General features: G+C 44.0%; 1 protein-coding gene and 1 long non-coding RNA gene across 4 annotated transcripts in view; one reads left to right on the forward strand and one right to left on the reverse strand.

The window, feature by feature from the left end:
* LOC137449845 (uncharacterized) lies at positions 1-16,851 on the reverse strand. The gene is made up of 3 exons (XR_010989501.1): positions 16,649-16,851; positions 3,974-4,002; positions 1-1,933 (listed from the first exon to the last, which is right to left on the reverse strand). It is a non-coding gene; the product is annotated as an uncharacterized lncRNA (long non-coding RNA).
* Positions 1-26,900, forward strand: part of NR6A1 (nuclear receptor subfamily 6 group A member 1) — an 89,739-nt gene that overhangs the window by 21,406 nt on the left and 41,433 nt on the right. The gene's annotated exons all lie outside the window — the stretch shown is intronic.

Raw genomic sequence — 26,900 nt, forward strand, 5'->3', positions numbered from 1 at the left:
AAACAACACTTCACAGCAAAAATACTGAGAAAGATACTATTTTTAATGTACTTGCAGACTTGTACAGAAATGCACCTGACAGTTGGTTATCAGGTTTCTATGTTTAGACAAAGCTGCTTGTAAAATACACACCATGGAAGCGCCACCTCTTGATGCTGCTTAAGTGACAGGAAGGACTAAGTCAGTCTGTGCTGAGGGTGGATTGTGATGTTTTAATATATTTTAGACCACCACCACCTCAGCAGACAAATAGATTCATGAGGGTCCAATGCATGGAATGAGTGTCTGGGGGGCTGGAGGGTAGGGTCTTGTGTTGCTGCAGCAGCTCATCAGAGTATCAAATTGAAGAAGTGCTTGTTCTTTCAAAACAAGCTACCCAAAATGCTTTGTACAGACAGCATGCCTTAAAGGTGTTTGTGCCCTGTTAGTGTCTAATTTTCTACAAAGAGCCTTTATCTTATCCAGAATTTAATGCTTTGAGAGATGTTTAACTTCACTGTGGCTGTCAGGTGGCAGAGCACCAATGCTTGTGAAGGACACTGAATTTGAGTAAGGTAATGGCAGAGCCACAGGCCTGCCTTACCCTGTTATTGGTAGGTAGAACTTCTTTAACACTTCAACAAAATGTGTAAGTTGCTTCTCTTGCCAGGAAGGTGCCCCAAGCTGTGTGAGAGCAGTCTCTTAGCTAGCTGGTCCGCAGTTTGCATTCATTGATCAGTGAGTTGATAGAAATAAAAACCCACCGACAGCAATGAATGTTGATTGCAGCCATTAGATGCCAAAGATGTGCTGTGCTGTTCCTTCACACCACTCCAGTGTTACTGTTTTCAGGTGGATTAGTTGGTGTTGCAGTCTTCCTGACCTCAGCACACACAACTGTTTCAGGGCTTTATAAAATCCTGGTGACTTCTGCAAAGTATGCTTGCACAGGCACAGCAGTAGAAAGTCTTCCACTTAAAAGCTACATTAGAAAATGCCTTTTTTCCTTCAGTAAAGGTGTTTGGTTTTGCTTGGTTATTCCACTTTATGCTACAAATTCTTGTGGTCAAGAATGTTTTGTAGTTTATATGGTTCTTGACTCTCTTGTTACCCCAAGGGCTTGAAAGCAGTACATTCACTGAACTTTCCCCATTCTTGCATTAAATTACTTTTCAAAAGTTCCCAAGAAGCACATTGCCCTCTGAGGCCTCATCCCAGAAGTATTCACATCAGACCAGTATCATGAGACACTCTGCTTAAAAGCATTCATGTCTTCACTGTATCAGAACAACCTCTGTGCCATCATGTTACTGAGGCACCCACTGCTAGGTGGTTTGAGTGTTCGACATACTGCACTTGTGCAGGGATTAAGACTTTTCAGACCTTATGCCAAGAAGGCTCTGATGTTGGTAACTCAGCTGAGTTGTGCTCTACTGATGTGTTTTGACAAAGACTTGTTCTGATAGCTTAGTGCCACTAGGACATATAATGCAAACATATAAAGTTGCAAGGCACACTTGAAGGGAATGACCCTAGCTTCTTAAGAGCCTGGGTTTCCTCTGATCCTGCGACAGGTATCTATTGAAAGTGCTGCCCATCTGTGACCATATCCAGAAGTAAAATTATACATGTTGCAAAATCTCTTCTAGAGCAGCCCAAGACTGTTCCTTGTACATGTTTTGATTCTTCTTTTAGGGGTTCTCCAGTCCCTAGGGGGGCAAACCAGCTGTCTGCACTCCTGTGAAGGAGCCCACTGAGCATCTAAGTGCCCAAGCAGGACTGAGAGAGTCCCATGCAGGTACTGCAGAGGTGCCTGTCCTTTTGGCTTTCTGTCCCTTTGAAAGGAAGGAGACTTTCTTGCTTTCCCAGTTGTAAAGCAACAGTGTGAGTCACAGGAGCAGCTGGACCTTGCTGGGAGGGATTCAGTCCTCAGCCAGTTTTTGGTGAGCAGCTGCTGAAATCGAGTGCAGGTTCCTGTAAGCAAATGAACTGACATTCCAAAGCTTTTTCCAGTGGAGCTCAAGTTGCCAGCCCAAATGGAAAGGAGGTTTCCCTCCTGCTCTGGCCTATATTCTGCTATTTTCAAATTTATACCATGCTCAGATTTGTTTCCAAGTATACCATATGGTGTGGATATGTTGCTGCTTTTGTGCTGCCCATACACAAAACCTTGCATTACTCTCAGATACTGTTTTGCAGAAATTCTGCTCTAGGATAAAGCTTTACTTTTGTTAAAGAGGAAAAACAAACGTTTCTTATACCCCCTTTTTGGAGAAAGTGGAAGAACTGGAAAAACTCAGCCTCTGCAGCTCTTAATATAATCTGTAAATCATGACCTGTTAATGGCAACCATATGTGAAAAAGCTTTCCATTTACCAGAGGGTTTGTGATAAACCTCAAGGTACAGTCAACGGTCGATGGTTTTTTCTAGTTCTCAAACTCACCGACAGCGTTGAATGTTCACTGAAGCTATCCAAAGATGGCTGTATACAAGCACTGTATGTATTTTCCATGCATATGTTTTCCATAGACTAGCAGTGGAAACACTGCTGAGGACTGCACATTCTTTATTGTAAAGTCTTAAATTGCAAGTATTTTAATTATGAAATGGAACCGTGAGGACTAATGGATTGCAGAAGTGTAACTGCAGTTATGGATGCTAAGTTGACTTAAGAGTTTCTTAGAAGAGCTTTGACTAGATCTGAACTGCACTTGTGAAAAAGCCCTTCCTCCTGTGGATACACATATTCTAAATAGTTTTGCTAAGGGTGTTTATAATGTTTCAGATTTCCTTATGAAGTTCAGTTAAACAAAGCAAGGGGATACCTCTAACTGTAGACCAACAGAAGTGAGGGCAGGGGGATCCCCTTCTTACTAGGGTACCCAGTATCTGTATTTCAATAGCTCCTATGCCCTTCTTGCCTGTGGGCTTTAAAAGGCTTTATCTGTGCCATTGCTTTAAGGCATGCAGATTCTCAGCCACTGCATGACTGAACAAAAGTGACTCTTCAATGGCAGGAACATCTTACTAGGCAGAGCTGCTGGAGAGAATGGGCCCTGCTCATGAGCTGCTGTGGGCACTTGACTCTTAACTGGATCAACTTGACCCTAGAACGTTTGTTTCTTATGGGCTGTAGCTGGAATGATGCTCCAAACCTGTCTATTGGGACAAACTTCCCTCTGCTATCTCTGCTCACTCACTTGCCTGATAGGCCGAGCTGATGTGGCCCTACGTGCTGCAGGAAGGGGCATCACTGAATCACCAGTAAGTCTGTATGTGAGCAAGTTCACAGAGGCATCCTGTTTGGTCAGATTCCTCTGCTTGGAGATGGAGGAGCCTGGCTGACTTTCAAGGGTGTGGGAAATCCTGACCAAAGGGAACCACTGCACAAGAAGCCCCAATCCTCACATGATTTTTAATATGATCTAGAATATAACTGGCGCAGGTTAGCTGCGTGTTTTTAACTGAATATGTAAATGTCTGCTTCAGACTATGCTGTTAGACTAATTGTATTCTTTCCCCTGAAACGTGGAAAAGGATTTGCTCTCTTTAAATCTCTATTGCATCTCTCTAATTATCTTCTTCCTGGCTTGCATGGTTCGAGAGAGAGAAGTTATTTGCAGCTTTTTGTTAAAAATTCTGCTGCTGTATGAAAACTAACTCTGCTGTGAGTGAAGTGGAGCCTATAGAGTTAAGGGGGGTGTGTGTAATCTATTGCTTTAAAATTCTGGAGACCTGCTTTCATTCAGCATATTTTCTCATTATAGGGCCTATTAAGTGTCTCTCTGACTATCCTGATCTGATACATGTAATTTAACAGTGAGTGTATTGTTTGGAACAATCTACTATACTGAGCAAGCTGTCTGACAGATAAGCTTGCTCACAATACAGTCTGTAGTCTGCACTTAAATGGAATGATTTCAATGGTATCATTAAACATCAACATCAACTGATACTGAAAATCAAAAGAATTCTCTGAAAATCAAGTCTCACCTTTTTCTTGTCATCTTTTTCAAGTAGAGCTGGTGGAAAGAACAAAGAAAATTTCAATTAGTAACAAGCATTGCTCAGCCTTGAGCCCTTATGAGGGTACCAGTGTGAAGGGTAACTACTAGTGGTAGGTAGAACACAAATCAAGGAAACTAAGCTCAAGTCAAGCATGAAATTTTAGTTTTAATAAACCAAAACAATGTTTATCTTCAAACTACATTGTGCGAGGGTTTTTTTCTCAGTTCACTATTTCTTCCTTCTTTTGTACCTCCCCTGGCCTTTCACTCCAGCTTTCATGTTCTCATTTCACAGTGTAAGCACCTGAATTTCTTCTGAGTAAAACCAAACTGCATGTGTTACTTCTATATCCTAGCTGCGTGCTCCTTCCCTTTCAACAAAGTTCAAAGCTCTCTATCAGCTAGATGTTTGGACAGATTCCAAAATGATAAAAATTCCTCTGGAAAGTAACTGGCCAGTGTGTGCAAGGCACAGACAGACATACAGATACAGTGAGAGACAAAGATTGATTATTCGTAACTCTTGCTAAGTTTTACCCCTAGAACTGCATACAAAATCCATGTTCCCTTTTCACTCTCCAAGTCCCTTCTCTTGGGAGATGGGGGGGTGTGTGTACATGTATCTATGTAGTGTAAGGAAACTTAGAGGGTTACTGTTAACAGTAAAAGCCATCTGAAAACCACAGTAGCGAGTGCTACTGGCACAGAGATAGATTTCTCTTCCAATAGCACTTCCTCTTCTTGAGCAACATTAAGTGATTGCCCGTGTCTTACAACAAAACAGCTCATGTCACTATTTCCCTACTGAAGTGTCTTTATTCTTAATGGAAGCCTCAATAGTGGGGAGCAGAGCACCTGCAACAGCTTTGAGTTGGGTGAGCAGAGGGCAGCTAGAAAAGCCTATACTTAATGATTGCTAACTGAGTGTGGTGGTGAGAGCCTAAAACGGTCACACTGAGCTTACTGTGCCATGATTTTTTTTTTGGGGTGTGTTTTGGGGTTTTGTTGGTTTGGGGTCATTTGGGTTTGGGTTTTTTTTTGGTGTATGTGTTTTTTTGTGTGCTGGTTTGGTTGGGTTTTTTTCCCCCCTCTTCAGTTTCTATGGTGAAACTGACAAGATGCTATTGAGGTTGTTCTGTGGCCTGCTTTTAGTCTGACACAAGCATAAAGGTGTCTGCCCTTCGACACAGCTTAATTTTTTATTGTTGTTTTTTGCCTGGGAAGCACTGCAAGCCGAGGTCTAGGAAGCCACCTCTATTGTTACTGCTTAATTATTATTTTCTGTTGTGTAAAAAAACCATTAAATGGACCCAACACTTTCCCCAGAAGTTAAAAGCCAGTCAGCTGTGGGACATGGGGCTCAGAAAGCCTGACTCTGTTAGCTCTGCACATGGTCTGCCTTAACTGGCAGCCCATGAGGTTGTCAGTGTAATAATGTGAATCAGGGAGGTAGCGAATTGCTGAAGTAGAGCTTCACAATGAAAATGTTGTGGACTTGGGAGCACGTGGGGTTTTCTTTCAACTTAAGGCGGAGAGAATGGGTTTGTGTATGAAGAAAATGGCTCCCTCAAAATATGCATATAAACCCTGGAACAGAGAGGTTAACCTGGGAGTTATTTGAAGTGTGGGGACACGATTTAGTTTTTGTGGATGTTTGTGGTGCTCTATTTATGGTGCCTGAACAATTCTTACACCCTAATTGAATCATTCTATTAATTTCTCACAATAAGGCTTTTATTTATAGCAGGGCAGGAATACTAATGGCACTGCCCTAGAGTGCCACTGAATAAATTTAACATGCATTCTCAGGAGACTTTCAAGACCCATCTGGATGTGTTCCTGTGTGTGACCTGCACTAGATGATACGGTCCTGCTCTGGCAGGGGGGCTGTACTTGATCCCCCTAGGTCCCTTTCAAGCCCTTACATACTGTGATCTGATGATAGAACAGCAGCTCTGCTTTCCCTTCCACTCCCCCTGCTACAGCTGTGACTCTTGGGGGTTATGTGCAACCCCACCTTATGACACTGGGGCAAAGACTGTGCTCTGCACACGACAGTGTCCTAGTACCTGCTGTGAAGCATCCATTGAAATGACACAGCAGAGACTCTTGCACATGGCCCGTAACAAGCTTCCCTTGTACTATAAAATTGTGTTTTCTTTGGAGATGTGAATGACCTCAGTGGTGTAAGCCTGCAAATACACCTTGACATAAGAATGGGGAGACAAGGATGTAATCACTGGCAGTATTGTTAGTTAGTTATTGCTGTTGTTTTGTTGAAATTTGGGTGAGTGCCTCTTCCCAGGCAATGCCAAACATTTGGTTCGTCGGTTTTCTACAATTACCACTTGAGATGTTTTTTTTACCTGTCCAAAAGCTCCTTGGACTACTACTTGACAAGTCTTGGGACTGCATGAAATCGGGGACAAAGTTACTAGTCGGTTCCATTTGCCTTTGAGCATGTGATGTGATCCTAGAGAAAAGAAATGGAGAGCTCTCCTAGGACCTCAGAGAAACACTGTTAATACCAGTTTCCAGCTATTTATGGAGGACCTATCAAGTTATTTTTATGTCACTTTAAGTTGATAGGCTTGCTTGTGGATGCAGCATACCCTCGACTTTTGTAAGGTGTTTGACTTAATACTGTATGACAACTTAAACAGCAGTGATACAAATTTGCTGTGGCAAATGTTAAAAGGATTAAAACCCGGGTAGGTCTGGATGTAATTCTGAGTGGGGACTTGATGAAGTTGGTACAGTCTTGGAGTGACTGTTTGCCATGTCTTAAAACATAGTATCAGATTGAGCTTTTTAGACAGAAGTGGCACAAATCTGGATCTCTAGATAAACCAAGCACAAATGAATGCTTCATTGTAGAGAAATGTAAAGTTTCAAGTTTGGGAACAAGGAATACAGACCATGTGTGAACAGAAAGGACCCCACTGTATGAAGCAGTACTTGCTGTGGTAGATAATTAACTGCATGTGCGTGCACAATCTGACTTTTACTACTGTGCACACAATGAAATATTGAATAGAAGCAGAGGCTGTTCCATCTGCATTTAGGTTCTCCTGTAACTGCTGAAATACTTTGTCCAGTTCTGGTACAGGCTGCCCTAAAGACACTGCCAAGCTGAAAAGGTTTCTGAGATCACTGGAGAGCAATTAAATAGTCAGACTGTCACCAGTTCAGTGAAGTTCTTTGAAGTAAACCAGTGAAGGTTAGGGAGTTTTGTCCTATCTGTTAACATGTTTCCCTGCACAAACTGAGCAAGTTAGAGGACAGCAGAGCTACCTTGGGCTTAATAATGGGTCTGGTTGTGCAGAGGGGAAGGAGTACCCTGAAGATGGGTGTCAACAGGGAAAAACAATTTAACTTGCTCCTCAGAAACTTCATGTGGGAACTTTTGTTTCAGGAGCATCAGTAAGAGTGCAAAGGTATTTTTGAACTGGAAGAAGGTGATTTTGAGAGAAAAAAAAACCCCTAACAATTATTTTGTACTATATACTCATTGGAGAATGCATGAATTTTTAGGGGAAGAGTTGATTTACTTTGGTTTTGATTCTTTTTGCCCTAAAATGGTAGTACATGTAAAATAAAGCATTTATGAATGAGCTAATGCAGATGTTCCTGCAATCTGACAGCCCAGGCGGAGTGAATGGATGCCCTCTGGGTTTTTTAAGCACTTTACTGAGCTCTTTCCAAACAACTGGAATAGTGAAATAGTTGTATTTTTAAAACAAAACTTGTTTTACCTTTCTAGAACAAACACACAAGCCCTCTCAATCAGGCCCTTCATCTCCTGTTGTCTGCTCAAGGAAGTATTTATCATATTTGCTTGTATTGAGAAGGGCTGCCAGGGCTGGAAGACACTGTCATGGTCAGAAGCTTCCTCACTGACCTACTTACACAGGACCAATCGTTCTGGATTAGACTCCAGCTCACTGTCCTGTCTCTAAAGTTGTGTTTGTGTAAGATGAAGGGATCAGATGCACAATGTCACAAGACCTGCCTCCCTCTTCACCAGATTTTCCAAAGGACTAAGTACAATTTCTCCCAGGCAAACTGGGGAGAAGATAAGGAGCTTCTTCAGGACCATAAAAACTTTCCAGCACCCCAAGGGTGGCCTAAGGGATGTTTTTCTGAGTAGACCCAGCAGCAGTGGTTTTTGGAACAAGCTGCATTTACAAGCTATTTGTTCCTGCAGTGTACATGGAACAGAAATGACCTCAGCCCAGGATGTCTCAATAGTAGTGTATCTTCATCTCATTTTACAGAGCTTCAGAAAAGCTACCTTGATGTTTTGGACCACTATTGAATTGTAGCTGTCGGCTGCAATCAATAAAGGAGTTCTGACTCTAAAATAAAATCAAACAGTGGCTGACAGATGTTTAGAAAAGGATACAAAGAGGAGAAACTTGCATATTTCCTACTCATCATGTGCTGTCTTCCAGACATTTTTCAACACACCCAGACTTCTGGAGACAGGCTTCTGTGCATTCAGTAACCATGAACACATTTTTCTTCTCATGAATTTTCACAGCTTCCCTGTGAAACTTGATCCTCATTTTTTTCAAGATAACATTTGTGGCCATGAAGATTATTGTCTGTGTTAGATTAATCATTTTTAATAGAGAGGAAACTCTCTTCTCTCAAGAAATTCCTGCAGTTGTACTGTGCCCTGACCCATCTAATGCTGAGCAAACAGCTTCTGTAGATATAAATAATGTTGTCTCTTTTGGTAGATTAAGCATGCTAAACAGTTCATCACTGAAATAACAGGGTTGCTCTAGACCTGTAACACTTGATATTTATTATGGTAGTGAATTTAGGATAGATGCTTCTTCAGAAGGCACTCCTGTGCTGACTGCTTTTCTTGGCTGGCAACTGTGTCTGTGAAGATCAGAAAGATTTCCCATCAGCTGTGAATTTAGGCATAGTTCCTGTGCCTTGGTTTCGGGAAGGAGAGAGATGATCCTAACTGCAAATGATTCTGTTACTGCAATTGTTTTCTGCCTTTTAGCATTTCAGAAATTGCTGGCACAGTCATCAGTATGACAGTCTTCACAAAAATTAGTTCTTCTGTTGCGGAGAATTGCCTTTTTTTTGCTCTGAGATGGGGACTGGTTCGACTCGGCCGGTCATTTTCAGGGTGGGGAGGGCAGAAAATGCCTTCTGTTCTCATGTTGCTCTTAACACTCAGGCTGAGATTCCCTTGCTACTGCTTCTGAAATGTATAAAGACAATTCCATTTTTTGGAATTAGGGTCTTCTTTGGTTTTGATGAGAGAGTGCACACTGCACAGCCTGCATTGTGTGGGCTCCTGAACAGGATGCCTGCCCTGGTGTGTGTGTTTCACAGGGAGTAATTACTTAGTTTTCAAATTTAAGCTACTGAAGAAATGCCCAGGACCTGCATGTGCAATTGGCAAACATGGGAAAAAAATATCCTGCAGAGCAGTCAGGAGACAAATTTGAGGCGTTTGCTTCATTTCTATGGCTCACTCTCTAAAGACCATACTAAAACATGATCCCTGCTCCAGAGGGAAGGTTTGTCCCCGAGAGCAGGATGTTTCACAGGTGGCTTCCTGTGACTCCAGCCCAGGAACACAACCCCCAGTTTGAACTGCTGCAGTGTAGCCCTGCTCACACACATGAACATAAAATATAGATATTCCATCCCCCCCATATGCTCATTGGGCCTTTTTTTGACATAGCTTAGGATATTAACAGCTCCACCTGGATAAAGTTCAGGTTATCTGCTTGGGAAGATCTGCTTGGATGGAGAAGGGATCAAATGAAGGGATTTGCTTTTCATAACCATAATGTCTCTTTGCAGTTCATTAGTAACTGTCCATTTGAAGGTAATTAGTTTCTGTTCTTCAGCATTATAACCCAGCAATTCTCATCTGATAAGATTTTAAGATCTGGAAACATGTCTGAAATCTGTTTGGTTTGGTTTTGGCAGCTTGGCACCTCTGGGTCAGTTTTATGCTGCCACCTTGTAAGACTCCATTTCATGATACAGCTGGTAGAAGAAAGATTAAGCTTCCAATAACTGTAAATAACTGAAGCAAAGAAAATGACATTGTAATGATCACGGAGAAGACAGGTGAGGGTCTATCCTGTCATCATCTCCATTCTCATTTTCCAAACTGCTGTAAGATTTTTATCACTTGCCAGTACCTGGCTTAGCTGGAAACACATTGTTCTCTGCTTCAGGAGCGTCTTCCTTGTGAGCTGAATGTGTGCTACACAGAGCAAGTGCTCTGATCTCACTGAACTTCTGTAAGATGCTGGCTTCCCATTTTCTGAGTTTCTCCCATTTAGTCCCAGCAGATACCATGAGACCTCAAGGTACAGTGCTCCTTGCTGGCAGGCAGAAAACGTTATTGTACCCATATCCACACCATGGACCAATTTCCACCTGGTTTCATTGCTGCTTGCTCACATTTTCACACCACACTCCTTTAGCCTTGCTTACAAATGCTCTGAACTCCAGCATGCACACTCTCTAGAGAGCTTCAGCCATGTTTGTGAGAATTTTCTATCTGCTGCTTGGGTATGTTGCTCAGCCATGGAGCAGCAGCAGCTTTGTAACTGTTCCTCAGGTGATAGAATTTAAAATAGAAGTATCTTGAAAAACTCTTGTAGAACCAAGTATGATTTTTTTGGGGTGGGGAAAAAAGGGCACTCTCTCATGTCTGGTTACCAGACAAATATTCTCTTGGAAGAAAGATCTCTTCCCCCCCCACCCTTCTTATATATTTATTTTCCATAGTTGTATGCTTGTAAATATTGCATGGATGTGGCTATGGCCCTAGTGAGCAGGACTCAGCCACTCTTTTTTTTGCATTATACATTTAGCCTATTTAAATGCAGCCATCATGTGAAACTAAAAGGAGAAAGCGTACTCATGTTCACTTAGAAGGGTGATCTTTGGATAACGTCACCCAAATATTGCCAGGTTTTTATCTTGCCTATAAAATAAATTGGTCCCAGTGTGCTGTGAGATGCACATAAAAGTTTGAATATTAAAGTAGTATAAAATTCAGATGCCTTGGCAGATCTGGTTTTAGGATTCTGGGAAAAAAAAACCTGAATGGGTTTGCTAAGTACAATTTATGAGGAGTGACATACTGGAGATTTTCATCTGTGAATCTCAATCTATTGGCAACATTTCCTCTTTTTTTTGGGTGCCCTTTCTACTGCTTTGTGATTGCATCACCCACCTTTTCTCTTGGGGTGTGATGACAGCACAACTGTTCTAGATGTGTTTTGTACCACAGCATGAGAAGCCACAGCCACTGATCATTCTGTAATTCGGTGGTTGTTCTGTCCTTTGAACTGCAGATTCTGCAATCACTTCTTTATTTTTATAGTTTTCCTTTTACACTGAGTTCATTGGTGTTTAGAAAATACTTTCTGCTATTTTCAGATGCACCTTCTTTCCCTCCCTCTCCTGGATGCTTACACCAACAAATGGGTGTTTGCAAGATCTGTGGTTCAATAATAGCTTTCTAACTGGAACAGTTAAGAGTTTTGAGAGGAGAGGAAATCTGTCATAAAATGTTCCAAATGGAAATCTGCTTTTATAGGGCTTCAGTAAGATAACCCAGAAAGCATAAAGGGATATACTGCAATAGTGTCAAAATTTGGATAGAAAAATCTTTATCCTCAGTAAGTAAACAGCAGGGCTGAGGAGGGAAGTCTGGTTCTGCTCTCAGGCTGAGCAATCCCATCCAACTATCCTTTGAGGGCACCACAGAGCTCACACAGATGATACAAATGAAAACAGCCTCACTTTAATATTTCAGCATGTTCTTCATTTCCAATGTAGACTGCAGAAATATTGCATCTATCCACTGGTTACCGAAGGAAGAAAATGAATTAAATAGGGCAAACAAAGCTGAAGCTAAGCTATTATGTATTTCAGATTGCTTAGTATTTGGCTTGTGGACCAAATGCTTTAGATTATAAGACATAAGCCTTTCAGAACCTTAAGTTATTTTAAAATTAAATGGATGACAGGCACAGGTCTGCTGCATGGATTTGATTTTTCTTTGTGTCTTAGCAGAAGTAGTAAGCAATGTCTGTCAGTATCTAATAAAGCCATTTTCTGCTATTATAGAGAGGCTGCTGTGAGAAACAGAACTGAGAGAGTACCACATTTTCAATAAAACAAATTGAACAGATTCTCAGAAATCTAGGTCACAGTAACAGATGACCTATACATGGTCCTAGTTTTTGATGCAACTGTCTAATCTGCTCTGAGAGTACTAGCCAGACATCATTCCTAATTGACCTTGATATTCAGTGAACAGAAAGAAAGCTAAAGCCACATGATATTTAAATCTTTAGAAGAAAAAATATATGGTGAACTTGAATGCATTCTGTTTTGTAACTGAACCTTGTCTGCAAATGTGTTGATAATCTTAAAAATCTGAATTTGAGACTCCGCCTCACGAGGTAAATCTGAATACAAATAGCCCTTCGTAACATCCCATCCAGGGGACAGCTTTCATGTCCCTTGTGTAACTGCATTTTGTAATACAGCTGCCCTGTCAGCCCTCCTCAGACCTTGTCATGAGCACACAATGTTCTCCAGCCAGGTGAGAGCTCTCTCAGTCCCTTGGACTAGTCAGTTCAGCTTGATGCACAGGCCTAATGGTACCCAGATTTCAGGCACTGTGATTATGTAAATGGAGCTGCTGAGACAGGGCGCTGGCACGCATGCAGCTGTAGATTTAAGTAAATGCGGGAGCCTGAAGATTACAGGAGGTATGGTTAAACCCTGACCACCACTGTTTAGAGATGAGACTGGATTTTTGTTCATGACATCAGACTGGAGATATTTACAGAAGGCACTAAGGGCTCTTGACACAAGAAAGAATGGGCATGTACTTCTGCACTTCAGTAAATGGATGGTCTGCAGTAAACCCCAAAGAAATCAAGTAGCAAAGTCTTGAACGCTCATGTGACGAGATGCTTTAGGTTACCAAATTACAAATGGGTAAACATATTACAGGAGTGGTTTGGATTGATAACCTCTGGTTTCTGGACCTCATCAAGTGTTTCACTGTGCCCATATCCAGCAAGGATTAACTGTGTCACTCCTGTGGTTCCTCATGCCTGCTGCTGGAGCTGCCATCAGAACACAGGCAATGTCTGTGGTGCTCTACAGCAGATGTGTGCGCTGTGGAGGGAGCCCCTGGTGAGGCGATAGTGGCGTCCAGTGGGGAGAGATGCCTGCTGCTCTGTGTGCCAGCCACCTCAGCATGCCTGCCTCAAGCAGGCTCCTGTCCTTAATCACATTTTGGCATCTCACCCCAGACAGTCTAGCCTTTTTTGGTCAAACACAGGTTAACGGCGGGTCTGGGTGATGTGGTGTTGCAAGACCAAATGGTGTACAACTGCGAGCAACCTGCTACCAAGCAAGAGAACTCCTGCTCTCGAGCTCACTGCAGTATTCACGTGTGTGGTATTTAGGTGGCACAATTAATTGTTAATGCAGAAGCTGTTTGGTACTGGGGTGCACCAGAATTTGCAGTTTTATTCAATGGTCATTCATGGTGACTGTGTTGATTTCTTTGGATTATGGTCTGGGACAGCTGCTAATAGTTCCAGCTATTTCCAGGCAGTACAGGGAAAGTAAGAATGACTGAAGTCTCTTTAACAAGGTGATGTCATCAGTCTGTATGGCCATGTTGCTGCTTTTCAAAACATCCTCATGCTTTCACATTCTCCTTTGCAGAAAAATACCCCAGTGTTGTCTTTGGAGTCCTTAATGTGTGAAACTTTTGAGTGATATTAATACTGTGGGCCTGAAATGATTACAGCATCTGCTGGCTGTTAAGACAAAATGAAATTCCTAGGATTCTGCCTTTTTTTTTTTCCCCAATTGCTGAGGTTATTGCTAGCTTTCAGCATGCCTGATGCATTTTCATTGGCAGCTGACCCTGTAACGCAGTACTGCATTAACGAATAGTCAGATTAGATACCTGCTGCTCTCTTGCATCAGATGCAGCTTCCAAACCTGTCAGTGGTTAACAGCTTTCTTCTTTTTTGTGAGTCTTTATAGGATTTCTATTAGAGTAGCTGCTTGGGAGTTAGAAAAACTGGCTTGCAACTTATCTGTTATTTATGTGCAGTTTAAAAAACCTCAACCACCCAAGAACAGCCATCAGCATCCTTTACTTATGTGCATGACAGGATTAGTGCCATGTCCAGGCTGAGCCTGCAGATGTTTGCAGAGGCAGGTTATGCCCAGACATTCCTTTTATGGCTATTTTGATAGGTGGAAGCTCTTTTTGCCAACCTCTCACTGTCTGTTTTCCATTCAAAGCAATATGCTTAACAGGTATTCACTTCTAAGACCCAGTTGCAAGGCCAGAATTCAACTTTCCAGCATATATATATATATTTTCTTTAGGCAGCACTTTCAAGGGGTAGGTTTTAAAATCAGCCTCCAGATGCATACCAAGTCTTACAGGTTATGGAAAAGGTTGCTGTATTTTAACAACAGCATGGTATTTAATCTGAAAGTGCTTTATAGATAGAACCATCAATATCCTTAACCTTTATTAAAAATAATCCATAATATATTTGTTCAAAGGCTTGTTTTAGATAGGTCCTTGTGGGTTTGGAAGGGAAAATAAGAAATAAAAAGCAGCTTGATTGTAATCTAGCCTGATTCTTATCACTCAGGTTTTACTGAAGTAATACACCCAAGCCATTGTGCTACATCATGAAGAGAATTCAAGGAAATTATATAATTATTCAGACAAAACTAACTCCTGTGAAAAGTATTTACATTCACATTTGTATTTCTCATGTCCTGGAATAGCAGCTGACAATTACAAGCTGGCCCCTCACAGCCACAGCTGAAAAGTAACCATATGGACTTCATGATTTTATGTACTGTGACAATAAAGCTTTTATGACATTCTAGGTGGTTAAAAATGGCAGTAAGGAGCTCTTAAACATGGCACAGTCATGTTGCTTTTCTGAACCGGCAGACCTGCCAACAGTGCATCAAAAGCCGTAATTTCCTGTGCACTGAAGCCCCCATCTCTGCTGCCTCCAGCTTTGTGTCCCAGGGCTTGTGCCTGTGTGCTAACAAATCTCTATTGTCCAGCCGGGCGAATAGTGGCTGGGACCAAAGAATTGCTGTCTGGTTTCTATTCAAATCCAGGTAGTCAGAGATATGAATGGAGTTTCTCGAACCGCCATGTGAATAACCTCTGCTCTGTGTGGAGGCTGCGAAGGCTGAACTGGCTGGCGGGTCCCTGCCCCAGCGCCTTGGCTGCCGAAAGCACAAGGGTTTGAAAGGCACTTTTAATGCTCCTCGTGGCTTTTAATACTTATTAACTTTAAAAATATGCTATCTCGCATTCCTGGCCAAAACAAGGAGGCTATATCATCCCCTTCTCAACTTTCTAAACTTGCTGAGGAATTCTACTTAGAGGTTTAAGAACGAGTTGGTTTTGCTAAGGAAGCGATAGGAAAAGTTCATGGAAATTTTCTTAGAACATGCCAGGTTTTGTATGTTGAGGGAGTCTTTTATTGTACAGGGAGCTCAGTGCGAGCATCACCATTAATAACTGCAGATGGTTTAGGGAGCAAATACATGAAATTTCTTTGAGACTTACGATAAGAAAGAGTTATGATGGAGTTACGATTAGAAAAATTTCTGCTGCAATAGTTTGAGCAGGAATTAGAGCAATGCTACAAACCCGGGATCATTTTGCCACCTTTTGGTGGTGTTTCTTCTTTTCTTTTTTATCTAGTGGTTTTGCTAATTAATAGTCAGAAAAATAAGTCTGATAAAGCACTTCGAGGAAGCAAAGACCCCTTTGCAAAGCTGCCTACAACAACCAAAGAACTCAAGCCCACAGGCTTGGCCCTCTCCTACCCCGCAACAACTATGGCTAAGCAGTCACCGATCGCGATATGGTTCGCAGGCAGGCGGCTAGACCGCGTCCCGCAGGTGCCACGGGAGCCAGACAAAAGCAAGGGGGGGGACCCGGCGGGGGGGTATCCACGTCCCCGCCCCGCGGCAGCAGCGCCCGGCACCGCCGAGCCCCGCGGGACCGCGGAGCTCGGCGGTGCCGGGCGCTGCTGCCGCGGGGCGGGGACGCTTCGTCTGGGGTTTTTTAACCACCCCCCCTCCTCCTTTGTGTCCCCGTCTGGTTCAGTTCCTCCCCGCCAGCCCTCGGGGGCTACACGCGTGTCTGGTTACCGGACCTAGAGACCCGGGAGCAACTTCCAGCGCTGGGGAATCGCTCCTTCTTCAGGGTGGGAGGGTGGGGGACACAGGACACAAATATATTGCCGTCTGCTCAAACCCGCCCCCCCCCTCCCCCCCCCCCCAAAAAAAAAAACCTTCGGGGCAGTTTGTTTGTACTTCCCACCCCCACCGGGGCAGCAGCTCCCTCCAGCTGTGTTACGTTAGTAAATGTATATAAATATATATATATATAAATATCTATAAAAAGCTGTTCTGAGAACAAAGGAACACGTGCAGAAATGAGACTGGGAAAAATTAAATAATAATAAAAAAATCCTGACAGGACATAGGGACGCAGGGCGGCCCCGGCCCCCACCCCCCGAGCCCCCTCCGTTAGCCTTTACCCGGTGATTAATCGCAATTAACGCCTTACCTGGCGGGGCGGCGCGGGAAGGCTCCGCGCTTGGGCTCCCTCTCTCCCCCCACATTAAAAAAAAATAAAAGTTGTTGCCGGTGCAGGCAGAGAGAAAACTCCCCGCCCGCTGCAGGCGCGGCCCTACAGCCCGGGGAAGGCGACGGAGTTGGCCGCCGGGGCGCCCGCCGCTGCCCCCGCCCGCTGGCCGCGCAGCCCCGTCCGCCGCCCCCCGCCCCGCTATATAGGGCCCAGATGACGGGCAGGGGCGCAGCCGGTCATGTGCGCGGTGCGGCGACGCCGATTGGTTGTCTAGTCGTGGGGTAGTCTCCTGATTGGGCCGTGCCCGCGCACCGGAGGGTTGTGCCACCCCTCCCGCCGCCGGCGGGCGCAGGCCGGGGCGCGGGGCCGCTTGTTTGGGTGCCGGGAGGCGGCGGGGCCGTCTGAGGGGCTCAGGCACCGCCTCCTCCCCCACACCGACACCTGCCTCCTCCCGCGGGCGGGCGGAGCGCGGCCCGCAGCCCTCGCGGCGCCGGTACCGGCTCCCTCCTCTCCCGCAGCAGCGATGAAGGATTTATGTTCTCGCTCTATCGCACAATGGGACCAAAGCACCCCAAAACGAGCCCCCACGCCATCCCCGGCTCGCCACACCGCAACTACCGCGGGCCAAAGCAACACGTTGTGTGCTGGGATTGCCGGCCCTGCTGTGTCTCCCGTTGCGAGGCTGTCACCTCAATCCGGAGCCTGGGTGGGTGCTGTTCCCAGTGGGCTGTGACTGGGGCCTGTAGCAGGCCAGGCAGCCGGCTCCTGCTCTCGTCAATTTCCCTGAGCCAGCCGATCAGGGCGTCTATGCCTGGGCCACTGGGAAACTGGGTCACTGGGCAGCATAGCCCAGTGCGGCATCTCCAGTTGGCACGTGAACATAGATCCCATTTATTTAATGTGAGTCCACTTCATACTTGTGTTAGAGGCAGCAATGTGTCATCGTAAGGTGCCACGGTGTTTTAAGTACACAGCAGAGCGCTGGAAAACCTCTCAGGGATTGTCCCGTCCAGAGCAGTTGGATGACTCCCACCCCATTGCCTTGGTAAAGCCACCTCTGAAGCATGAATAACGTCAAAGTGACTTTCCGTCTGCTCTGCAAGTGTCCCAGTTAGTACCAGCACTGCTGTCAAAGTGTGGTGAGAACAACCACTGCCATTTGTACTGCAGTACAGAAAATGCCTTCAAGTCCATCCTCCAGTGAGACAACCTGATGATAAAGGAATTCCACTAACTTGCTAGTTTCAGTGCTTTTAGACTAAAAAAAAATCAAAGCTGCTTCCATGTACTTGTGCATAACCTCTCCCTGTGTTGGAACAGTAAAAGCGAGGCACTGGGATGTCTCTGGAATATGGAATTGCATAACAAGGCTGCACTAACTTTGGTTTTGTAAAGTGTTTTCAGTAGGAACACAAGACTGTGGGGCTAAGTGAGGAGAAGTTAATGCACTTCTGTTTTGTCTTCTCATTCTCCTTCTTTTCCAGTATTTTCAGTCTTCTTTTTCTGCTTGTTTTCAGCCATTGACCTTTCTTTCTTCTCTGAGGACATTTTTGCACAGGGAGACTAAAGACAGCCTCATTGGAGTGGAGGTTTACTAGAGTATTCCTAAGGTGCCTTCCATCCTATGATTCAATAGGTGAAACATGCATCATAGGAAAGGTTCTATAACACTTCATGGCTATTCTCTTTCTGTTTGTGTTTTGCTACTGTTAAAACACCTTTAATAACGATGACAGGAACCTGCTGCTGACGCTGGATTTCTCTGGAGCTTAATAGCCCCAGCTCCCTAAGGCAGTGACCAGGCACTGGTGAATCCACAGGTGAGTGGTTGAAAGGGAGGTGCTGCAGCAGTAAAATGGTTCATGCCCTTTCACTGGTCTAGCAGAACTTGGATTTGTTGAGCATTTTCAGATATGTCATGATGTTGGCATTAGGGGCCCCTCCTGGGACACAGAGGATGGGAGGGGTGGGTCAGAGGTCCCTTTTGGCATTCTTGACATGGATTTCTATAGAACTCACCCTCAAGGGCTGGATGAATGCATAAATGGAAAATGAAGATTAAATGAAAAAACAAATGACAGCTACATGGAACTCATCCAAAAGGAAGCAATCTGAAACAAAATGAAAGGTTAATACGCTGCTTTAATGGTGACCCAGACTCCTATCAGTGTCACACAGCTGCTATTGATGTGGATGAAGAGGTTCCCACCTCCTTGTCATGAGTGTGAAGGAGATAGCTCATATCTGCTCTCCGTTCTGCCCACAATAACCATTCTCGTAACTTCTCCAGTTCCCAGACAGCTTCCTTTCTGTCTCCTCTTTCACAGATTATCTTTCGCTTCTTGAGTCACTTCTAAAATGTACTTGATGCTATTGTTAAAATATGTGTTCTTGTGCTGGCTGCAGTATGAATGAGCTTCTGAGCAGTCAGTTATGGGTCACACTGTCTGAAAAAACATACGATGCCTTTGATCCTATTTATGAAAAATAAAAAGTTGAGCTGTGAGAGTGCCTTGGAGGCTAGTATGGTCTTTACAAGCCATCTGAATGGCTACTGAACTCCAGGAGCTTTTACAGACTCCTGTGCATGGCCTCAGAGACCTGTGGTACTTTCCAGACCCCGTAGGGTGTGCAGGTAATGAGATCTTTTAACACAACACCCTTGTACTTTCTGCTAATGCCTTAAATAACCAAACAAGGGGGGCAAAATGCATTGAAAAGCATTTAGGTCTGTAGCCTGGATTCCAGCCTAGTGTTCTTGGTACATTAGAAATCCTGAACTAGTAGTTACTTGGTACTCTTTGTCCAGTACAGGATTGTGATAGCTGTTAAACAACGAGTCAAAAGTCCTCTGGCAAACCAATTTTAAGATTTGCAGAAATAATACAAAAGCCCTCAAATATGAAACGTTAAGGTATAGGGAAAGGAACAGTTTTTGCAGAGTGTATAAACCTAATCATATCCCAGTCTCCAGATACCTCTTCCTGTTTCCCATGTCAGAGGGGATCTTCAAATGGTTAAGTTGCTTGAATATTTTGAGACCTGTCCTAATTATATTGCTTTCGTTCTCAAAATACCAGGTCCTGTTTTGTTGGACATACATCACAATTGCTATATTAGAACTGAGTTTCACTAAATCTATGGAAAACATCATTTCCTGTTGGGAAATGAGCTGCTGGAGCAGTGGTGGAGAACGAGCTCCCCAGGCAAGGGCACCACAGCCGAGGATGTTCTGCTGTGGCTGTTCCTGCGAGCAGGAGCTCGGCCCTGCAGGACCCTGTCAGTTTTGATAGGGCTGAGAGGAGAAGGTGGGGGTTGACCCTGTTGTCGACCCTTAAGCCATTCTACAGTGCTGTAATCAACTTGGTGTTATATTTTGCTGCATAAAATTTACCCAAATCAAAAGGAAAAAGCAATGGAGATCTACTGAGGCATCTAACAGAGAGGCAATGCCGGTACTCCCTTGTGCGTCTCCCAATTATTTTTGAGTCTTTGTGGCAGTTGCTGTCCTGGAGAAAGGCTGTGACAAGGCAGGGGAAGGAAGAACCTTCCAGTAATTTTGCTCAGATCTCATATACTTGACCCAGACAGGCCAGCATCTGGGTCAAACGTGTTTTGCTTTTCTTCATACCTTAAAGTCCAGCAAGCTAAGAAGTGAGGGCTTAAATGATAGATACTTGCCCCGTTCTTCTCCTGTATTGTCTTTTCTGTAGCTACAGAGAAATGTAGAGTGTTAATCAGAATGCAGGGTTTGTGACAGTTTGGGACACTCCACTGTTTGGAAAATACCCATTTTCCTGTTTGTGCCTGGATCAGCTTTGGCTGTGCCTGGATCAGCTTTGGCTGTCCCGCAACCACAGCATCAGGAGGAAGGCAGGATTGACGGCGGTGCTCATTCCCATCGATGTTAACTCAGCTAATGGGTGAAGCTTAGGTGAGAAACGCAGCAGGAGTATTTAGAAACCAGAAAGTCAGCTCTCGGCAGACATGACGTTTGATGGTGGGGTGAAGAGGAAGCAAAGGGGCTTAACTGTTAGAGACACCTTCAAAGTCCTGATCACTCGGTGTTTTACCATCCATTCACTGACTGATTGCGTTTCATTGCAATGTTAAGCAGCCGGCAGTGTGGAAGCCAGCGCTGCTTTTCACTATAAAGGGCTGTGCTTAGCTGGAGTCAATGCTGCTTCAGAGTGGAAGTGTCCTTTCAGTAGTGTGGTACCGGGTCCTGGCTATTTTTCTCCTTGACCCTCATTTCCGAAGAGTGTGAATTATGTCATGCAAAACCAGAAACTATTGTGACCAAGTGATCAGATCCTGGCTCTAACGGAGGAGTCTGGAGTAACGCACAGCAAAACTTTGCTTCTTACACTGCCCTGCGACATGGCACTGTGCTGATCAGACCAGCCAGGTTATCGTTTCATCCCTCCCCGTTGCTGTTCCTTTTCCTTTATTTGGGTAAATGAAACGTCTCTATTGTCACATTCTTTCAGACACATTATCTAAGAAAATAGTTTGGAAGAAGTTGATTTGGGTCCAAGAAGAATTAAATGAGAAAAATGGTTCAACTGGTACATCCTTCTGCTAAGAAGTAAGGAAAGAAAAGCTTGAAACTAAACCTTGTTGAGCCCTTTTTTTTCTTTGTTATTTTGTATGTGCTGTGTCCTTTCGATAGCTGTCATTACTTAAATCCATCTAACTTGATGAGGAAGGAAAGAGATTCAGTTAGAGAGCAAACTTGAAGAGATTTGGCCAGTGGCATGATGAAAGGGATAAGTGCAGGCAGAATGAGATTAAATGGAAGTATTCTTGGTATTGACCACATGGTTTAGAGGCCTCTAGTTTAACGCTCTTTGCAGTCATGTTTAGAGCTAACTTTTGTTTTCTTTTGTGTGGAAAAAAAAAGGAAAAAGTTATTAAAAAAAAATCAAGGTGAAAGTGAGTGAGACAGAAATTGACAGAATTGACAGAAATGTATGAAGTCTCACTACAAAACTTCAGGAGCAGCATTAGGGAAAGACCACATCCAGGAGGGACTCTTGGATGTGGAGTAGGTGATCTGAAGGAATTGTCCCTGCGGGCCTTGGCTGCAGCTGGCTGCTGCCTGGGACCAGAGCTGCCCAGCGGTCTGGTGGCAGCAGCTCAGTGTTGGCATGAGGACATGGACACAGTGCAGAAGAGACCTGGTTACAGCATTTCCCCTGCTGCATCATGCAACAAACAACAGTGGTTTTCGTTTCGGCTTTTCTGCACACACAGTTTCCTCTCTGCTTTAAAACCTCAGCTATTAAAGTGCCCTCTAAAAATGGAATTACACGGGCCTTCCAAAGTATTCCCATTAAAGTGTACTCTGTATGTGAAGCACCATCATGTTTTATACTATAGTGTGGCACAGAGACAGTTACACTGCATGTTGTGCAGAGTCAGTCATCCTCACAACACTGAGAGTCAGGGAGTAGTTTGAATTCTCTCACTCACAAGTAAAGAAGAGGGAGCAATGAAGGTTTAAGACCAAAAGTAAGTAACAAGTCAGTGGAAGAGCCATAAATGGGGTCTGCTAACTCCCTGCACGTATTTATGTTTTAGGGTATGCTGCCAGTATTAATAACAAAAGAATTGGCTCAGTTTCCACAGTTCAGCTATGAAAAATGCATGTCTGTATTCTTGTAATCAGGGGAGCACTTGTACTCGGAGAGAGAGACACGCTGCAGGTTAGCACTCTGACAGTGTCCCTGTGGCTGTCTTTTTCTCGGTGGCTGTCACCTTCTGTAGTCATCAAGTGGATAAAGAATTTTTGTCATGCTGCTTCATGAATGAAGTCTGCGCTCTTAAAGAGCATAAAAATTAGCTCTGAAGTGTGCATTATCACAAAGCCAGTGATGATGTTGAAAATCATAAAAATGAAAATATACTTTCACTCCATTTTCCATTTCTCTTCTCACTGAGGAGGTACAGAGTCTGGGTTTAGTTTGTGATGCCTGCCTTTTTTTTTTTTTCCCTGGCTGCTGCTAAAATGCTTGGGATTGTGGAGAGCTACCAGCCCTTGCATCATTCAAAAACCTTCCATTTAGAAACCATTCTGATATCTTGGTGTGGTTTTTTTTTTTCTTCCTCGTTTTTTTTTTTTTTTTTTTTGACTACTAAGGAAATTTGCATGAAAATGGAATCATTGTTTCTGAAGAGTTCCATCTGCTCCTGCTGCTTATTCTGAGCTGAAGTCATAATCCTCTGTTTGTGAAATTTCCCATTGAAGAGATTTTTGGCTTGCTGTAGTTTCAGCACAAAATTTCAGAACAGTGGAAGTATAGATACTTCACCTGGGGGGGAGGGGGAAACCACAACAAAACCCAAAGAAAAAGCCTGGAGATGACATCAGAACTCCAAGTGGCTCTGCAGTCAGTACACTGTAATTCTGGAGGAACTGAGTGAACAGGGAATAGGACACTGAGTGAGGTGGGCAGGGCTCAGGGTGGGAAAATGCATTTCCCCACGGTGTCAGAGCTTTGGCTAGGTGTACCAAAGGAATAATGACTTTCTGGTCTGCTCGGTGTATTAGTATTTCCTCTGGTCAGAGTCAAAGGGCAGGGTTGATTTGAGGTAACAGGAATGCTCAGACCAGCTGGACAGAAACAGGCAAAGTCCCTTTAAAAGAGCTTTAGCCAGAAGGGAACGGCCAGGCTTCTTTCGAGCAGTCAGGAGGCTCTGTCGGATGGATATTCCTTCAGCTGTTCTCACAACCCTGGTCTGCTTCAGAGGAATATTCTGTAAATAAGAACAGGATTGTTTGTTGTTCTAATTCCCTCTTTTCCTGAGATTTACGCGGTTTACCTACATTTATGTGTAATGCCATGCTTGTGTGTGTCTGCATGTAAACGCTGAACACATTCTTCCAGTGGAAGCAGTAGGAAGTGGAGAATCCCGTGGGCTGGGAGGTGACGCTTGTCCTGCTGGGACCTCTGTCGCTATGCAGAAATACTGCAGGAAAGTGGGTCAGGGCGAGCGGCGCTGGGAGCAGCCTGGCTGCAAATCCACCGCAGCGGGCTGACGGCTCCCGCCGCACCAGGAGGGCACCAAAAGGACCCGGGTGTGTGGCTGCGATGAGCCTTCGTTCAAAAGATAGTCTGAGAGAATTAGTGACCTCATTTTGCATCCTCATTTACGGGATTGTTTTCTGCACCACGTGCGGTATTTGTGGAAAGCGTTGCATATGTATGAACTAGGCTGTGCTTTACAGTAGGCACATACATAGTTCTGCTTAGGAAAAACAACTCGTCTCAAACACTTGGCGTTTTCTCTGTTAATTAAATTGCACTGTGCACGTGTACCCCTGTGTGCAGTAGCTGTGCTAGAGGGCTGCCTTATTAACCCTTCCTGATATCTGCAGTTTACAGAGCAGCCTTCTCGAGTCCAGCACTGCAATCTCAACTCGCACACTGCTCCTGCCCATTCTCAGCACTCCTGATTGTCTCATTTCTCATGTGATGGCTATAATGGCACGTTCCTCCTTTTCCCAAACCATGCCACGTGTGCACTGCTCCGAAACTCCAGCAGTGGGAGATGGGTCGACAGGTCACATCCCCTGAACACCAGCTGGACACATGCTGGGCTGCCTATACGGATCCCTCTCTGGCTTAAGTTTCCCCCTGTCGGCTTAGAGTTCTACCCTTTGTAGGATCTCTCCATATAATATCACTTCATAGGAACTGGCTCCTGTAGGTTGTTGGTCTAGTATGTATACAACTTTGTATACAAATCAGATGTATAATTTACCTCTTTAGAGACAAAGGATGGCTGATATCAACAAATCTGCATGCTTTGCATGCAGTCATGCTTTGTAAGCTCCACAGGAAATACAGTTAGCTAAACAAAGTCATAATTACATGCAGCTTCCTACCTCTGTTTTCTTGCTGTTCTGTATCACTGTTAGTGCTCAAGTGCCAATTATTTAGGAAAGCTCCCCATAAATGCCTCACCCCAATCAGCCTCTTGCTCTCTTGTTACCAGCTTCTTTTTCTCCTCCAACTTCTCTTATCTGTCCCTGGCCTTCAAAGCCTTTTCAAGAGCTAATTTAAGTGTTCTTGTCAGGTAAAGCCCACCACTTGTGCTGGGCGAGGCCCTGCTCAGCTACTCCCTGTGATGATGGAGTTCAGCTGGGAGAGGCTGTCCTGCTCAGCCTAGGGGTTGTCTTTTCATCCACGGAGTTCCACTGAACCCACATTTCTTGCCATCTAACAGCTCTCTGTAGTTCTCTCTGTCGTGCTGCTTTCCAAACCTTTGTCCAGAGCTGGAGAAAGCACTGGAGAAGGCAGGCAACCCCCCGGCACAGAGCACAGCTCTCACAGTGACGGTTACAGACCCTACCATCCCGCAAAGTTAATTAGCTGGACACAGATTGCAACAGTAGATACGGGCAGAGGATAATGGACTGTGTTCTCTGGTTATTGAATGCTTTTAGAGGAGAAGCTAGTACAGAGCTTCAAGCATAAAGGAATATGAGCAAATTTATCTGTAGATACTGTTCTGGAAAATGTACGAACATAATTTCTTCAGGGGGGGGAAAAACCCTCTGCAAAAGTTGTTACCAGTTTTGGTACCTTCATTTTTGAGGAAGGGTCTCTTGCTACCACAGGAAAACAGACATTTTTTCACATAAGTTTAGCTTGCTGACCTGTTGGGTTAGTTTCTCTGTGTTTTGCCCTGTAAGTAAAGCTGGGAGCTCTGCTTGTTTCACCAGCCATGGTGTGGCTTTTCTGTTTGTCCTCAAGAGAAGGGCTATACAATTGTGTTGGAGCTGCAATAGCATGTAAACATCACGTGAAGCATAGGTGTTCATACTGTTGTTTGCATATAACTCCTTTGGTTTTTCTTCTTAAATTAATTGATTTTTTAAAGGTCTGTCACAGCAGCACAGCGACTCACACGTATGACCCAAGTACAAATTCTGCGCAGCTACGGCTAACTTATAAACGAGACTAGAAATTACATGTAGCTCTGTGATTTAATTTTCCCTGACATATTGAGTCTATGTTTTAGCCTACAGAACTCCACAGCTGTGCCCTAATTCTCTTTTCCTTGTGATCTCAACATCGCTGCCTTTTAAGGCATTGCTATTCTTGGATCTCAGCAGGACACCATGTTAGACTGTCACCCTGCTCTCTCTGTATTGCCATTGCATAAAGCAGCTTCTCCCTGGACTTCCAGATAATATGTGCAAGGAAAAGTTTGGAGCGATGCAGTGGTGGGTGGCTAAGACTAGATCTGAGTAGTTTATGGTCTGCACGATAGTATATATTAAGGTGTGGGTGTAGGGATTCCTCTGAGATTGCTGTCTGAGGGCATAAGGAAAATGTTTGTATTTTGTTATAAATAATAAACAATAACCCAATTAGGTTTCGGCAAAACTTACATCCAGGATGACAATTCACACAGGAAAAGATGGATGTCATCTTTGCTTTAAATAACAGAGTCGCTGCCCTTTGGGTATTTATATTCTGTTTTGTTTAGTGGAATTCCTATCTATGGAACTGTATAAGCCTAACTCTTGATTTAACCAAATATTGACTGTTTTAATTCCAATGTGGCCTTTATCTAATGTCTGGCATTTGCTCATACAAATATAGTGCACCAGAGTTTGCTAAATTTGGGGTAGAGACTTGCTAGATGCGATGTAGCCTGTTCTAGCACGCAGTATGCCACCTTCACTGTGCTTGGCTACATGACTCTGAACACAGAGAGTGTCTCCTGTGAGTAGCAAAGGCTGCTTGCTGTAGTACGTGCGCTGCAAAGTCATCACAACGCAGCACAAATAGCCCCATAGTTTCTGCTGATAAGATGCTGCTGGTAAGCACTGGGAGTTTTCTATTTGCTTTGTGTTCAAGATATAGGATAAACCCACTAATGCAGATTTTAATTTTTAACCTAAAAAAAAAAATAAATAAAAGTGAGTAGGCTCATCTTAAATAGGCCACATGAAAATATAGTATGACTGGAATGCCAAAAATTTAATGCTGAAATCTGGGAACTGTTGTTGAGGCAGATCATTTTAATTTCAAATCTGGATCTTACATGTTTCCTCTGAAATCATCTCACTTTTCTGACAGCACCTCGCGTTGGAGAGGATCCCTCCGGCTAAACCTGGGTGCGCTGCATTGTGGGAGGATTTATGGCAGTGAGGCCGGCTGGATTTCAGCTGGCAAAGCAGGAGGCAGCTGTGGCAGGGCAGTTCTGTCTGTCT

Source organism: Melanerpes formicivorus, unplaced genomic scaffold (genome assembly GCF_026170545.1).
Source record: "Melanerpes formicivorus ecotype bairdi unplaced genomic scaffold, bMelFor1.0.p_v2 SCAF_33, whole genome shotgun sequence".
Taxonomy (NCBI): domain Eukaryota; kingdom Metazoa; phylum Chordata; class Aves; order Piciformes; family Picidae; genus Melanerpes; species Melanerpes formicivorus.